The sequence below is a fragment of the Entelurus aequoreus genome, linkage group LG08 (genome assembly GCF_033978785.1).
Source record: "Entelurus aequoreus isolate RoL-2023_Sb linkage group LG08, RoL_Eaeq_v1.1, whole genome shotgun sequence".
Classification (NCBI taxonomy): domain Eukaryota; kingdom Metazoa; phylum Chordata; class Actinopteri; order Syngnathiformes; family Syngnathidae; genus Entelurus; species Entelurus aequoreus.
Genome location: NC_084738.1, coordinates 9,946,646 through 9,964,329, shown reverse-complemented (window position 1 = coordinate 9,964,329; position 17,684 = coordinate 9,946,646). Strand labels below are relative to the sequence as shown.

Sequence of the window (17,684 nt, the reverse complement as noted above, 5' to 3'; positions counted from 1 at the left end):
TTTATATCGTAGCGTCCCGGAAGAGTTAGTGCTGCAAGGGGCTCTGGGTATTTGTTCTGTTGTGTTTATGTTGTGTTACGGTGCGGATGTTCTCCCGAAATGTGGTTGTCGTTCTTGTTTGGTGTGGGTTCACAGTGTGGCGCATATTTGTAACAGTGTTAAAGTTGTTTATACGGACACCCTCAGGGTGACCTGTATGGCTGTTGACCAAGTATGCATGCATTCACTTGTGTGCGTGAAAAGCCGTAGATATTATGTGATTGGGCCGGCACGCAAAGGCAGTGCCTTTAAGGTTTATTGGCGCTCTGTACTTCTACCTACGTCCGTGTACCACTCCGTACAGCGGCGTTTTAAAAAGTCATACGTTTTACTTTTTGAAACCGATACCGATAATTTCCGATATTACATTTTAAAGCATTTATCGGCGGATAAAATCGGTATTATCGGACATCTCTCTTTGTAACAAGTGCATCTTGGTTGTAGTTTTGATAACCAAATTTGGATTTGTTGAAATCGCCATGTAAAATCACTAATGGTAATTAGTAGCAAAGCCAACGTGAGCATCGAGCTAGCGTAGCTCGGTTGGTAGAGCGGCCGTGCCAGCAACCTGATGGTTCTAGGTTCGATCCCCGCTTCTGCCATCCTAGTCACAGCTGTTGTGTCCTTGGGCAAGACACTTCACCCGCCTGCTGCCAGTGCCACCCACACTGGTTTAAAAACATGTTTTACTTAGACAATAGGTTTCACTATAAAGCGCTTTGATTCACGAGAGAAAAGCGCTATATAAATATAATTCACTTCACTTTACTACTGTACATTATTGTACAAACTTACTGTGCAACAAAGGTATTGAAAAATGGCACAGTTTGATTTTTGGAAATCGATACCGACGGAATTAGGTCGCTGCCTGTAAAAGTACAAAATTCGTTATAGGTCCCTAAATTTTATTGAACTGCATCGCCACACTGCAAAATGTCAGTGTTCAAAAACAAGAAAAAAAAATAAAAAATTAGGGTTTTTTTATTTGAACTAAGCAAAATTATCTGCCAATAGAACAAGAAAATGTGGCTTGTCAAGACTTTCCAAAACAAGTAGCATTAGCTAACCTCAATGAACCCAAAAATACCTTAAAATAAGTATATTCTCACTAATAACTGTATTTTCTATTGTTTCATTAAAAATAAAACAGCAAAGTCCATTTGGCTGACATCTGTTTTAATATGAGACACAATTGTGTCAAAGTCATGGTTTTTTTTTCATGCTTGAAATAAGAAATTATTACTTTAAAAAAGTAGTTTTATACTTGTGAGTGTTGATGACGCAGCTTTGCAACAGTTGATATTCTAGTTTCAAGCATGTTTTACTCAATATAGCTCATCAAATCTCAGCAACAAGCTGTAATATCTTACTGAAATCATTTAGGACCAAAATCCTTAAAACAAGTAAAACACTGTAACATAAAATCTGCTTCGTGAGAAGAATTATCTTATCAGACAGAAAATAAGCAAATATCACCCTTATTTGAAATATTTAATCTTACTTAGATTTCAGTTTTTGCAGTGCAGGAATCCTATAGCTAGTTAATGTTCTACTTTAAGTTGTGACGCCTAATCATTAATCATGGTTGCGGGATTGTTGAAGTAAATTAAGTCATGAACCGCAGATTTTGACCACAGTCTTTTGTAATTATTAAATATTCCCGATAGCCAATCAATAAAATTCAGTCAAATGGCAATTCATAGTAACAACTTCTTTGGGAGTGGAATGCCTTGTAGTTTGTTTACGTCAGAATTCAACCAAAATCCTCCGGAAAAACATGTCTCACACAAGTATTGCGTAATATTTCTTCCAACATATTTTCCTGAAGATTTTTGTAGTCATTTTTTTCCCCAACAACTGTCCAACTTCAGGGGAATTTAGCTTCACAAGCTTTAATGTATGTTTGCCTACTAAGGTGGTTGGTGCTACATAGGCTTGGCTAAATTCCCAAATTTGACAATTGAGAAAATTTACAATGTTAATTTTGACAAAATGTAAATATTTTTTTACAGCTCTATAATTACAATATTTATGAATATTGTTTATCAATTTCAGATGCCTGAAAATACTTCAAATGTGTATGTATTTTAATAATCAATAAAACAAATAACAATAATTCCGTATTTTCCGGACCATAGGGCGCACCGGATTATAAAGTGCACTGCCGATGAATGGTTTATTTTTTATCTTTTTTCATATATAAGGCGCACCAGATTATAGGGCGCATTAGAGGAGTCATTTTATTATTATTTTTTACGGAATTGAAAACACTTCCTTGTGGTTCTTTGGTCAAAATGTTGCATAGATTATGTTTTACCGATCATCTTCAAGCCGCTTTCTGACAGTCGCTTATTTACGTGGCTCACCTTCGGCAGCGTGCAAGGACTTGAGTTGAACAAGTTTCAAAAGATGGAGCTAACTGTTTTAATGACATTCAGACTTTACTTTAATCAATAACAGAGCAGCATCTCCTCATCCATAAACAACAACACCGGAAATGTGTCCCATGAAAAACCATCCGACCGGAACTCTCTAATAACTTAAGTTCCTTGGGTGCATAATGTAGACTCACTGCACTGGTATGTTTTAGCGCTTTCACGGCGAGTTTACTGACAGATATAAGTAAGAACTTTACACTTCTTTATATTAGAAATGGCAACAGCAGAGGATGAATGTCCCATAACAAGAAGATAGAGAAAAGAGGGTCGCCACGGACTACAAAGGCGGATGCGCACAAATTTTCAGGAATTATGCAGATCCCAAATACAGAACAGCAGGTACCAGAAGGTAAGAATAGTCTCTTTTGCATAATATTGCGAAACAAAACACCAGATACTATGTCTTACCTTATACACACACCATAATAATACTCCTATGTTGAAGCACAGTACAATCCATCAAGCGGTGCGGCTTCGTAGCTTACCAAAGTCGTACTAAAACATTTTGATAGATTTTTGAGCGCCGTGTGTAATGTTCTATATTTTCAATGGAACATATCCAATTTTGGTGTTGTTTACTTGAGTCATATTGCAGTCTACACGTATCTCTTATGTGTGACTACCATCTCATTTGTATACTCTAGCCTTTAAAATAGACCCCCCTTTTAGACCAGTTGATCTGCCGTTTCTTTTCTTTTCTGCTCTGCCCCCCTCTCCCTCGTGGGAGGTTCGGTGGCCACGGATGAAGTGCTGGCTGTCCAAAGTCGGGACCCGGGGTGGACCGCTCGCCTGTGCATCGGTTGGGGACATCTCTGCGCTGCTGACCTGTCTCCGCTCGGTATGGTCTCCTGCTGGCCCCACTATGGACTGGACTCTCACTATTATGTTAGGTCAGTGGTTCTTAATCTGGGTTCGATCGAACCCTAGGGGTTCGGTGAGTCGGGCTCAGGGGTTCGGCGGAGGTCAAGACACACCCGACTCATCGTGTAAATAAAAACTTCTCCCTATCGGCGTATTACGGATACGGCAACAGCAGAAGTCACACTGATTTGCAAGTGTGTAATTTGTTGTGAGTTTATGCACTGTGTTGGTTTTGTTCTTTGAACAAGGTGATGTCCATGCACGGTTCATTTTGTGCACCAGTAAAAAAACATGGTAACACTTTAGTATGGGGAACATATTCACCACTAATTAGTTGCTTATTAACATGCAAATTAGTAACATATTGGCTCTTAACTAGTCATTATTAAGTACTTATTAATGCCTTATTCTGCATGGCCTTATTATAACCCTAACCCTAACCAAATAACTCTAAATTAGGTCTTTGTTACTTAGAATATGTTCCCCATACTAAAGTGTTACCAAAAACATATAACTTTGTCTTGAATTTGAAAAAAAAAAACATTTTATTTTTCACTAAAGAAGGGTTCGGTGAATGCGCATATGAAACTGGTGGGGTTCGGTACCTCCAACAAGGTTAAGAACCACTGGGTTAGATCCACTATGGACTGGACTCTCACAATATTATGCTAGATCCACTCGACGTCTCCAAGGTTTCTCATTGTCATCCCATTGGGTTGAGTTTTTCCTTGCCCTTATGTGGGCTCTGAACCGAGGATGTCATTGTGGCTTGTGCAGCCCTTTGAGACACTTGTGATTTAGGGCTATATAAGTAAACATTGATTGATTGATTGATTGACCATCTACTCGTCCCACTTATCATTACACCATGTACCAAAAAAAAATTGCTTCGAGGTCGGTAAGCACAACCAGAATCATTCCGTACATTAGGGTGCACTGTCGAGTTTTGAGAAAATGAAAGGATTTTAAGTGCGCCTTATAGTCTGAAAAATACGGTAATTAATCGCTTAATCAGCCATTATTCCGGGTAGGAGAGATACAGCCATGATGTGACATACACCTCACAAATTAGGTGAATGTTTAACAGAGTGTCATGCTGGTTTAGTCTACAGCGCCTTGTGCACAACACTTTGTACAATAACAACTGTTATCACCGCCACGACCCAAAATAAGCAGCGAGCGCTTGCACGCTCTAACGTGATTAAATGATGTGTGGTATGGCGACACCCCCGGCACGTCTCCTTGCCGCCGCCGCCGCCGCCGCGGATACCCATTCCCTGAGCGGTGTTGTCAAAATAGAAGCCTCGTATTAACAGTCAACAGTCAGGGCGACAGAGTCCGACCGTCCATCGTAAAAAGGCCTCGGCGCACGGCAGCTCCTGCAGGCGCACAAATCATTGCACACAGAACCAAGACGTACTCACACATGCAAGATGTATCGGGAGATAAATCACCGTCAAGAAGACACACTTTCCCCGGCTGTGTGGATTTATTCAGACGCTGACATTTTTTTTTGCAGTGAAATCTTGAAAAATCTGACAATAAACCCTCGGAGGAGCTTGCAGGGAAGGGGAAAAAAAAAAAAAATGACACACTCGTCTTGACGGGCGACGCCGAGGGGTCGGCCGGCGCCCCGTCACGAACGTTAGCGACCACCTGTTCGACGTATCAAGCCGCGTCGCGGGTTTAGTGGGAGGGAAACGGCAAAAGATGAATTTTTCCCCCCGGAGTGTGTCAAAGTTGAACTTGACAAATTGTTATTTTGCACCACTTCACTCCCAAGGCGCCCACCGTTGACTTTACACACTGGATCAGTTGGTTGTGTGTCAAAAATGTAGCATGAACTTGACTCATTGGCACTTTGACCATTATCCTTTTTTTTTTTTTTAAAGTTGAGTGGTACAAAAAGTGTCTGACATATGACTCAATTTGAATTTGAGTGACTGTCAATTTTGCAACTTTACACACTGATCAAATTAAAATGCACTAACAAGTTATTTGAATGGGCTAAACATGTTTCATGAACTTGACATAATTGCTATTTTTCAACACTATATATCAAGGGTGTCAAACTCATTTTAGATCGGGGGCCACATGGAGAAAAATTTACTCCCAAGTGGGCCGGACTGGTAAAATCACGGCACGATAACTTAAAAATAAAGACAACTTCAGATTGATTTCTTTGTTTAAAAATAGAACAAGCACATTCTGAAAATGTAGAATTCATAATGTTTTTTTTGTTTTTTTTACACTTACATGTTGCGGTTAATAGTATTCTATCTTTATTTGTCGTTATTTATTATTTCTGAATAAATTATGTGATAATATTCATCTGTCAACTCATTGGTGTTAATTTTCAATCTATCAAGATAAAAAAATAATATTAAAATCAAATTACAGGATGTTATTAAGGTAGCTTGCTAATTTTCCTTAAACGGTGCACGGGTTTATTTTTTTAAACGTATTTAGCATAATCTACAAATATACAAAGAATTGCTATTGCGACATCTAGTGCATACATTTAGAACAGCAGTTTCTTTCATTCAAAAATTTCGGCTCATTTTTATACTTCGCAAACTCATCCCGCGGGCCGGATAAAATCTGTTCACGGGCCTGATCCGGCCCGCGGGCCGTATGTTTGACACCCCTGCTATATATCCTCTTAAAGGCCTACTGAAATGACATTTTCTTATTTAAACGGGGATAGCAGGTCCATTCTATGTGTCATACTTGATCATTTTGCGATATTGCCATATTTTTGCTGAAAGGATTTACCGGTAGTAGAGAACATCGACGATAAAGTTCGCAACTTTTGGTCGCTGATAAAAAAAGCCTAGCCTGTACCGGAAGTAGCGTGACGTCACCGGTTGTGGAGCGCCTCACATCTGCACATTGTTTACAATCATTCCCACCAGCAGCGAGAGCGATTCGGACCGAGAAAGCGACGATTACCCCATTAATTTGAGCGTGGATGAAAGATTTGTGGATGAGGAAAGTGAGAGTGAAGGATTAGAGTGCAGTGCAGGACGCCAGCATGTATCTTTTTTCGCTCTGACCGTAACTTAGGTACAAGGGCTCATTGGATTCCACACTTTCTCCTTTTTCTATTGTGGATCACGGATTTGTATTTTAAACCACCTGGGATACTATATCCTCTTGAAAATGAGAGTCGAGAATGCGAAATGGACATTCACAGTGACTTTTATCTCCACGACAATACATCGGCGAAACACTTTAGCTACGGAGCTAACGTGATAGCATCGTGCTCAAATGCAGATAGAAACAAAATAAATAAACCCCTGACTGGAAGGATAGACAGAAAATCAACAATACTATTAAACCCTGGACCTGTAACTACACGGTTAATGCTTTCCAGCTTGGCGAAGCTTAACAATGCTGTTGCTAACGACGCCATTGAAGCTAACTTAGCAACGGGACCTCACAGAGCTATGATAAAAACATTAGCGCACCACCTACGCCAGCCAGCCCTCATCTGCTCATCAACACCCGTGCTCACCTGAGAGTCGAGAACGCGAAATGGACATTCACAGTGACTTTTATCTCCACGACAATACATCGGCGAAACACTTTAGCTCCGGAGCTAACGTGATAGCATCGTGCTTAACTGCGGATAGAAACAGAAGAAACATGCCCCTGACTGGAAGGATAGACCGAAGATCAACAATACTACTATTACTTCTACTCTCAGGAGACACTGAACTAAACCCTGGACCTGTAACCACACGGTTAATGCTGTTGCTAACGACGCCATTGAAGCTAACTTAGCTATGGGACCTCGACAGAGCTATGCTAAAAACATTAGCTCTCCACCTACGCCATCCCTCACCACCCGTGCTCACCTGCGTTCCAGCGATCGACGGCGCGACGGAGGACTTCACCACGATCATCGGTGCGGTTGGCGGCCCGGAGACGGAGGAAGTCAACCCAGTCACCGGTGAGGACAGCGGCGCGGCGGCGGACGGCGTTGTGTTGCTGCAGCCAGCCGCTAATACACCGATCCCACCTACAGCTTTCTTCTTTGCTGTCTTCATTGTTCATTAAACAAATTGCAAAAGATTCACCAACACAGATGTCCAGAATACTGTGGAATTTTGCGATGAAAACAGACGACTTAAGCTGGCCACCGTGCTGTTCCAAAATGTCTGCTACAATCCGTGACGTCACGCGCAAACGTCATCATACCGAGACGTTTTCAGCCGGATATTTCCCTGGAAATTTAAAATGTCACTTTATAAGTTAACCCGGCCGTATTGGCATGTGTTGCAATGTTAAGATTTCATCATTGATATATAAACTATCAGACTGCGTGGTCGGTAGTAGTGGCTTTCAGTAGGCCTTTAAGGCCCAAGGTGTTTGTTTACATGCTTTTTTTATTTCTCTTTGCTATTTGGGCTTATTGGACCCTAATTAGAAAAAAAAACTAAGAATCATCTTTTGATATGATGTACTTGGTCCATAAGTAACAAACGTGTACTTCATGTTTAGTGACATGCTAATTCTTATTTTTACCATTTTTTCCCTCCAAATTCCATTGTATGTTATACTCTTCTGACACCACCAGATGGCAGTATAAGTGTCCACATAAGCGGCCATAAGACCCCAATTCAGTAATGTACACAATTTTGGAAATAAGAGCTAAAAGGTGCTGTCCACGCATGTGGCCACTAAGCCTTTAGAGCAGGGGTCACCAACCTTTTTGAAAGCAAGAGCTACTTCTTGGGTAGTGATTAATGCGAAGGGCTACCAGTTTGATACACACTTAAATAAATTGCCAGAAATAGCCAATTTGCTCAATTTACCTTTAACTCTATGTTATTATTAATAATTAATGATATTTACACTTAATTGAACGGTTTAAAAGAGGAGAAAACACGAAAAAAATGACAATTAAATTTTGAAACAGTCTATCTTCAATTTCGACTCTTTAAAAATTCAAAATTCAACCGAAAAAAAGAAGAGAAAAACTAGCTAATTTGAATCTTTTTGAAAAAATTAAAAAAAGAATTTATGGAACATCATTAGTAATTTTTCCTGATTAAGATTAATTTTAGAATTTTGATGACATGTTTTAAATAGGTTAAAATCCAATCTACACTTTGTTAGAATATATAACAAATTGGACCAAGCTATATTTCTAACAAAGACAAATCATTATTTCTTCTAGATTTTCCAGAACAAAAATTTTAAAAGAAATTCAAAAGACTTTGAAATAAGATTTAAATTTGATTCTACAGATTTTCTAGATTTGCCGGAATAATTTTTTTGAATTTTAATCATGATAAGTTTGAGGAAATATTTCACAAATATTCTTCGTCGAAAAAACAGAAGCTAAAATGAAGAATTCAATTAAAATGTATTTATTATTCTTTACAATAAAAAAATTAATGTACTTGAACATTGATTTAAATTGTCAGGAAAGAAGAGGAAGGAATTTAAAAGGTAAAAAGGTATATGTGTTTAAAAATCCTAAAATCATTTTTAAGGTTGTATTTTTTTCTCTAAAATTGTCTTTCTGAAAGTTATAAGAAGCAAAGTAAAAAAATTCATGAATTTATTTAAACAAGTGAAGACCAAGTCTTTAAAATATTTTCTTGGATTTTCAAATTTTATTTGAATTTTGTCTTTCTTAGAATTAAAAATGTCGGGCAAAGCAAGACCAGCTTGCTAGTAAATAAATAACATTTAAAAAATAGAGGCAGCTCACTGGTAAGTGCTGCTATTTGAGCTATTTTTAGAACAGGCCAGCGGGCTACTCATCTGGTCCTTACGGGCTACCTGGTGCCCGCGGGCACCGCGTTGGTGACCCCTGCTTTAGAGGTTTTTAAGTGTCTCAAATCCCTTAATTTTAGTCACTTTTAGGGGGTGTCGGAAAAAATTGATTCACGTCCGAAATCAGGATTCTGAATACCATAAATTTGAGCTGCTACTTTTTTCCTACGCCTTGAACCCTGCGGCTAATTTACAGATTTTTCTTTGCTGACGACAATAATAAAATAACACTGAAATGTTGTTTTACTTTTTGTACTATGGTGCCATCTTTTGGACAAATGTGTTCCCTGCAGGTGCTGCAATGTCCTTCTATTTATATATAGTGCTTTTTTTCCCTGTCTTCTAGCCGTCCATAGCGTTGGTACTGGTACGGATTCTTCATTCATCACTCCAAGCAACGTCTGTAAGTTTTAAGGTATAACTAAAACTGTTTATACTTACTAAAATTCCTATGTGTGATGTCTGTAGGAGTGTTTTCATGCATATTTGTACTTGACGTCGTAATGTGATGACGCGAGCATCGTTAGCATTAGCTAATACGCTAACACATTTAGGAGTGTCTGTCTTACTATTATAACTATTACAACGATATTCTTTTTGTATTGTTTCAGTCTTACAAATTATTGAGTCTGTTTAGCTAATTGGATGGGTCCATGACGATGACTTCTGTTTTATTTGATCAGCCATTTTACTGCCGTGTATCAGACACCGTTTGGAAACAATTAAGGTATGTAAATAAACATTTACAGAATCTTTCTGTGTAAATAACTGCGGCTTGTACTCCTGTAAGGCTTTTATATAGAAACATTTGTTTTCTTTTAAAATTTAGTGGGTGCGGCTTATATTCCGGTGCACTCTATAGTACGGAAAATACGGTAATAACAATTCTGGATCGATTTAAAATGTTCACAAATCTATTTTTTAAAAGACGTTTTTACAGGCCATCGCCGCGTTTACTTGCTGTGCGTATACGTCAGCAGCCAAGTGGAGCTTTCCTAACTTGTAACTTTCTTTTAAAAGATTGTATTATAATTTTGTATAGCAAATACATTTTGGGAGAATCAGTTTTTGTCGAGAATCTTTTTGAATCTAGAATTGATTCTGAATTGAATTGTCACCCCAAGAATTTTAAATGAGTTGCGAGTTGTAAGATTCACTGTATTGATTTTACCCGCTAATCACAATGACAAAAGATTAATCCGTTATCCGGTTACATAGTCTAACCAAGTGTCAAAAATGCACCATGAACTTGACTTAATTGTTATTTTTTTACCACTTTACCGCATTGACTTCAGTCAAGAATCACAAAAAAATTGCTTTTTTGCCTTAGAAAGTGTCCAAAATTCTTCAATTTGAACTTAAATATATATATATATATACATATGTATATATGTTTTTTTTAACAGCCTAACCACAAAACATTGACTTTTAGGGGTGTCGGAAAAATCGATTCACATCCGAATTGTGATTGAAAGACAAAAAGAGATAAAATCGATTTATCGCCCAGGTCTACAAATAATGACTACCTATTATGGATGAACACCTACAGTACAGGCCAAAAGTTTGGACACACCTTCTCATTCACAACACAACTGATGGTCCCAAACCCATTGATAAAGGAAAAAATTCCACTAATCAACCCTGATAAGGCACACCTGTGAAGTGAAAATCATTTCAGGTGACCACCTCTTGAAGCTCATCCAGAGAATGCCAAGAGTGTGCAAAGCAGTAATCAGAGAATAGAATAGAATAGAATAGAAAACATGTTTACAGTTATTTCACCTTTTTTTGTTAAGCAAATGACTCCACATGTGTTCATTCATAGTTGTGATGCCTTCAGGGACAATCTACAATGTAAATAGTCATGAATATAAAGAAAACGCATTGAATGAGAAGGTGTGTCCAAACTTTTGGCCTGTGTTGTATTCATCACAATAAAAAGTGTTGTGTATTGCGTCATGAATTTAAATAATTTGTACTTTTTTCTAGGGATGTCCGATAATGGCTTTTTGCCGATACCCGATATTCCGATATTGTCCAACTCTTTAATTACCGATACCGATATCAACCGATACCGATATCAACCGATATATACAGTCGTGGAATTAACACATTATTATGCGTAATTTGGACAACCAGGTATGGTGAAGATAAGGTACTTTTAAAAAAATAAAATAAAATAAAATAAGATAAATAAATTAAAAACATTTTCTTGAATAAAAAAGAAAGTAAAAAAATATAAAAACAGTTACATAGAAACTAGTAATTAATGAAAATGAGTAACATTAACTGTTAAAGGTTAGTACTATTAGTGGACCAGCAGCACGCACAATCATGTGTGCTTACGGACTGTATCCCTTGCAGACTGTATTGATATATATTGATATATAATGTAGGAACCAGAATATTAATAACAGAAAGAAACAACCCTTTTGTGTGAATGAGGAGGGAGGTTTTTTGGGTTGGTATCTTGTGTTTTTTATGTTGATTTAATTTAAAAAAAAAAAAAAAACGATACCGATAATAAAAAAAACGATACCGATAATTTCCGATATTACATTTTAACGCATTTATCGGCCGATAATATTGGCAGGCCGATATTATCGGACATCCCTACTTTTTTCCCTTTCACATGCCCATTATTGACAAAAACAGTCCAATACAACCAATCATTGCTTTTAAACATTAGTGACAATAAAAACTATTAAGCTGTTGCCTGTATCTTTAAAAAGTGTCAGTACTGTCAATATTGGTCATTTCACCACTAATCATTAACTTTATCTTTTCATCACACTGACACATTTGTAGCAGGAAGTCAGGTGAAAGCAGGCCCAAAATGACGCATAAATGTTCTGTTCTTGCCTTGGACGTGGTTTCAACAGCCAATCGGGATTTGGGGAAAAGTTATTTAAAGAATCCTGAGATATTCCATCAGAAAAGGGAACAAGTTGTTAAAACCACCAAAAAAATGCAGATTAAGGTGGTTGCTGTGCTGAACCTGTGAAATTGAACCTCTGTAATGTTGTGACATGAGCAGCTGGAGGGGAATGAACAGGAAGTCTACCGCTAATCATTTCCTTTTGCCACAATCATATTAATAATAAGCATAAATCAGTTGCTTGTATGGTCTACTCAAAGCGGCAGCAATTGATTCATTTATTTTTTTCTCTCTAGTTAATTGCTCAATTAAATGGTTTTGCACATTTTGCAACGGAGATTGAGGATTCTCACACATGACGCAGACCCGATAATCAATCAAACAAGTCAATTAGCAGCTGAAACTGCCGTCTGCAGGATTTCTAACAGCTAAACTTGGCACCTAAAGGCAACATCATGCTTGTATTGAAATGTAATCAGCCGGAAAACAAAACGTTCCAGGCTATTCTGGAACGAGCAGCACCGGGCGTAATGTCCTGACAGAGTACTCGAACTTCCTTTGACACACTTTTTTTTCTTTGGATCCAGCACCACACTGCAGACGCGTGATTCATCCCAGGGAGACGGGAACCTACACAAACCTCACACAGGCTCAGACCGCGGAGTTTTGGGGGTTTTTTGCGGCGCTCCCAGCGTCATTTTAAGGACGACTCACGAGAATGACAACATTAAACGGGCTGTTAAGCTGAATGCGAGGTCGGTATAAAAGCAGAGCTCTAAAATCCAGTGCTGATGGTATTCAGCGGCAGGAACAGGGAGACTAGTCAGGATAGAGGGAAAGATGAATGCAGCAATGTGCAGAGTGCACGCCGAAAGTATTCACAGCACTTAAATTTTTCTACATTTTGGTATGTCACAGCCTTATTCCAAAATGGAAAAAATTTATTGTTGTCCTCAAAATTCTACAGAAAATACCCTATAATGACAATGTGAAACGTTTTTCTTTTAATTTTGCACTTTTACTAAACATAAAAATATGTATTCAAAGCCTTTTGCTCAATACTCTGTTGATGCACCTTCTTTTTGAGTACGATGCCACAAGCTTCACCCATTCCTCTTTGCAGCACCTCTCAAGCTCCATCAGGTTAGATGGACGCATTGGTTTTCACCCAGGATGTCTCTGTACATTGCTGCATTCATCTTAGTCTAGTCAGGGAGGTGACCAAGAACACAACGGTCACTCTGTCAGACCTACAGCATTCCTCTGTGGAGAGAGGAGAACCTTCCAGAAGGACAACCATCTCTGCAGCAAACCACCAATCAGGCCTGTATGGTGGGGTGGCCAGACGGAAGCCATTTTTTTAGTAAAAAGTTGGCCAAAATGGACCTGAAAGACTCTCATACCACGAGAAACAAAATTCTCTCACCTACAGTGAAGCATGGTGGTGGCAGCATCATACTGCGGGGATGGTATTCAGTGGCAGCAACAGGGAGACGAGCCAGGATAGAGGGAAAGATGAATGCAGAAATGTACGGAGACATCCTGGATGAAAAACCAACACTTCTAATCCCACCTGATGGCGCTTGGGAGGTGTGGCAAAGAGGAATGGGCAAGCTTGTGGCATCATATTCAAAAAAATAGAAAATATAATTTCTGACAAAAGTGCATCAACAAAGTATTGAGCAAAGGCTATAAATAATTAAGTACTTGTGATTTTTTTTTATTTCTAATGCATTTGTAAAAATAAAAATAAAAACATTTTCACATTGTCATTATGGGGTATTGTCTGTAGAATTTTGAGGACAACAATGAATGTATTTATGATTATATTAGTATACTATTATTTGTTTTGGAATAAGGCTGTAAATAACAACATGTGGAAAAAGTGAAGCGCTGTGAATACTTTTCAGATGCACTGTGCCTCTGAAATGATACAACAATACGCAAAAAACGTCAACAATTGGACTCCCTAAATCAGGGCGGTTCAACAGGCGGCCCGGGGGTCAAAACTGACACCATACCAGTGCCCAGAGTTCAAAACTTCGGAGAAAAACATTTTTGTAGCAAATTCTTAAAAACACTAAAGTGTTCCTGTTGTATAAAATAACTTGGACCACTGTAAACACATATCCTTGTATTGACATTTTAACCTTGCTAGCAACACAACAATGGGGTCTTAATTGTTGATTTACATAACTGAGACGTTCCACAGAGCACCTCTTTAAGTCCTCTACTTTTTTGGCATTTTTTTTATTTTGTAATGTAATTTACGCAATTAAGGCGCTGCCTTGGCTTGTTTACTTCAGATTTAGTCATTTGTGAAACTTCTTTAGTTATACTAGTGGTGTTGCACAAGGTCCTCTCTTTTTCATCATTTGAGGTTATTCAACTGTTGGCCAGTGAGTTCATTTCAAAAAACTTGAAAGACTCACATTTTTGCAACAAAAACACTAGAGGGCTCTCATAGAGATGATCTTTGACCAGCTTTTCTGCAGAAAGGACCTTAAAAACAGCAGAGCGCTCCTATAACTCTGACAAAATAAATAGACCAAAATCAAATGTCTACTGGCGACGCTGATTCTCTGGAGTACACAAAATAAGAATAATAGAGAAGGGATCTTCAGCTTTCTGGAGATGTGGCCTCCAAAACAATAGCCAGCAATAATAGTTGGAAAATGTGGAACTAAAAAGTCAAAAAAGATCCCACAAATACAATCGCAGAAATCAAATCCCCTCCAGAAGGAAAGCTGAAAATTGTCACACGTGTCTGCCCAGGCTGCTCAGTACATAATGGCTGAATAAGCCAACAATTTTACAATAATCGTAAGGAATACAGTAGAATACGCAAGTCGACAATTTGACGACCATATGTAAATAATAAGGGACAAACGGTAGTGAATGGATGGGTGGATGTAAATAATAATAATAATTAAGCACTGCAGGCACATGCCTGCAGAAGGAACGCTGAAAATTGTCACACGTGACTGCCCAGGCTGCTCAGTACAATATGGCTGAATAAGCCAACAATTTTACAATAATCGTAAGGAATACAGTAGAATACGCAAGTCGACAATTTGACGACAATATGTAAATAAAAATTATAATAATGAATTGCAGGCACATGCCTGCAGAAGGAACGCTGAAAATTGTCACACATGTCTGCCCAGCTAATATGGCTGAATAAGCCAACAATTTTACAATAATCGTAAGGAATACAGTATAATACGTAGGTCGACAATTTGACGACAATATGTAAATAATAATAATAATAATGCACTGCAGGCACATGCCTGCAGAAGGAACGCTGAAAATTGTCACACATGTCTGCCCAGTACAATATGGCTGAATAAGCCAACAATTTTTCAATAATCGTAAGGAATACAGTACAATACGCAAGTCGACAATTTGACGACAATATATAAATAATAATAATAATGTATTGCAGGCACATGCGTGCAGAAGGAACGCTGAAAATTGTCACACATGTCTGCCCGGTACAATATGGCTGAGTAAGCCAACAATTTTACAATAATCATAAGGAATACAGTAGAATATGCAAGTCGACAATTTGACGACAATATGTAAATAATAAGGGACAAGCGGTACAGAATGGATGTATGGATGTAAATAATAATAATAATTAAGCCCTGCAGGCACACGCCTGCAGAAGGAACGCTGAAAATTGTCACACGTGTCTGCCCAGTACAATATGGCTTCAGCGACAAGACGTAAACCAATCATTGATGATGCACATGCTTGTCACCAGAAGCAACGTCCAAAATGTTACCATTCTGTCTGTGCAGGCTGCTCAGTACAAAAGAAAGATGGCTAAATAAGTTAACAACACATATTGATAACAATAAGCACCCACGCCGCATCTTTTTTAGTCGGGTTATGCATATTAGCAAAAGGCACCAGTTGTTTGCTACACGCATCTCCGTGCAGGCTGCTCAGTACAATATGGCTTCAGCAACAATAAAAAATAATGCCACTTCCTGGACAGTTAAAGACGCGCTTAAAACATTGTATGGTAACCACAGTTTGACCCCAAGACAGACTTTTTCCATCATTTCCTGATGTGTTTTCTTATGGCGCTAAGCAAGCAGAATGTTAATGAACAGTCCCCCGACCAGACGGGCACACGTGCTGCGTTGCAGATCCGCTCGTCAATGTGCCTTTTGTTGGGACTTGCGGGTGTTTCCGCATCCAACACTCGAATAGAAGAAGGTCGACCCCGGTGGGGTCCGCTCCCGCCGTCCACTCAGGAGCCCACAACCTCGGGGGCCCTCCCAAGAAGGCTTGAGGGGGGGGGGTGTGACACCATTCTCTCATGTATTATCATAATGACGCCGCTGCAAGTTGGACTGTGTATTGAAAGCGGGTCTGGAGGGGGGGTCCAGGTGCAGACATCAGAAGGGGCGGCAACCGCTGGGTGACATGACACATGTGTAAACAAGCATTGTATACATCACCACCCCCTCTTATCACAACAGGCTGTGGATGCAGCATCATAACAAATCTCTGCAGGGGTGTCTGCAGATGTTTGTAACCTGCAGAAAGGGGACTTGAAAGCAGTGCCAGTTGCACACACCTTTTCTACCTTAAGCATGCTTGACACATGCTCAGCTCTGCACCACCTTATTGACATAGCAATAACACTAAGAAATCACCTTATAATGCACATAAATGAAGCATCAGCAGAACTAATGCATGCTCTCCTCTCTATGTGACGCCAAGTTGTGATATAAACAATAATATAAAAAGATTGTGAGCTGCAGTGACAAATATTGATGGGGTTTTTTCCGGTCCATTATTGCAGCAGGCATGCATCACAATTCAAAAAGACAACAATATGGAAGATGTGCTTTGTGGAGGTTAAAAGGGTGCCCGGGAGATGATGCACACGCGGCGGCGTGATTCATTCTCCACGCCGGATGCAAGCCCGGAGCTCAAACGCCACAGTACCCGAGAAAATGCCCTCCTCCCCGGGGCAGCGATCAGCTCCGACCCCGCTGGTAAGCCAGCGCCGTTTTAACGTGTAAAATTTTTTTTTTTTAAAACACCTCCAGCTCAGAACCTTTTCTTGCCGGTTCCGAGCGGTCACTCCGTCTATTGTTGGAGGTCGGAAACAATCCGAGCCCAAGTCTGGAGGACAAAACAAGACAAAAAAAAAAAAAACCTCACCGAGACCAGCCAGCGTCTCCGCCGCCTCGATGGTCGCGACCGACGGTTAAGTTCGCGGCTACTCACCGGCTTGTGGGGAGAAGCGGAGAAAGTCCTCGCTAATTGTCGCCTCTTGTTGTTTTTAAATATGGTTCCCCGCGAACGGCTCAACGTCAGCGGGCGAGTATAGTGGATAGACTCCGGCGGAGCGCAGTAAGTTGAAGTGTCAAATTACATCGGCTATTCTATTACAGACTGGGACTCTAGCGCCGCGGCTGCACGGAAAACCTGGCCCGGCTCAGGGGGCTCGTCGAGCGGGTAGGCAACCCGGAGTGGAGCCGGACTGGCTCCTGGAGCTCGTTTGGGATCCCGCGTTTAAGTGTGCCCTCTCTTTAGTGCACATGAAAATGGTATGTTTTTATGGTATACTATTTATGTTGGCGTTTTATCTATTTATATTTATTTTCTATATTTACTAATACTGTACTCTACATAGTTTTGGCTAGCTGGCTAAC

General features: G+C 39.5%; 1 protein-coding gene across 1 annotated transcript in view; it reads right to left on the bottom strand.

Annotated features, from left to right (window-relative positions):
* The window catches only part of LOC133655390 (zinc finger MIZ domain-containing protein 1-like), a 260,084-nt gene extending 242,679 nt beyond the window's left edge, over window positions 1–17,405 (bottom strand). The window contains exon 1 of the mRNA XM_062055505.1: window positions 17,257–17,405. The gene's annotated coding sequence lies outside the window, so the exon portion shown is untranslated. The remainder of the gene's footprint in view (window positions 1–17,256) is intronic.
* Window positions 17,406–17,684: the final 279 nt, after the last annotated feature.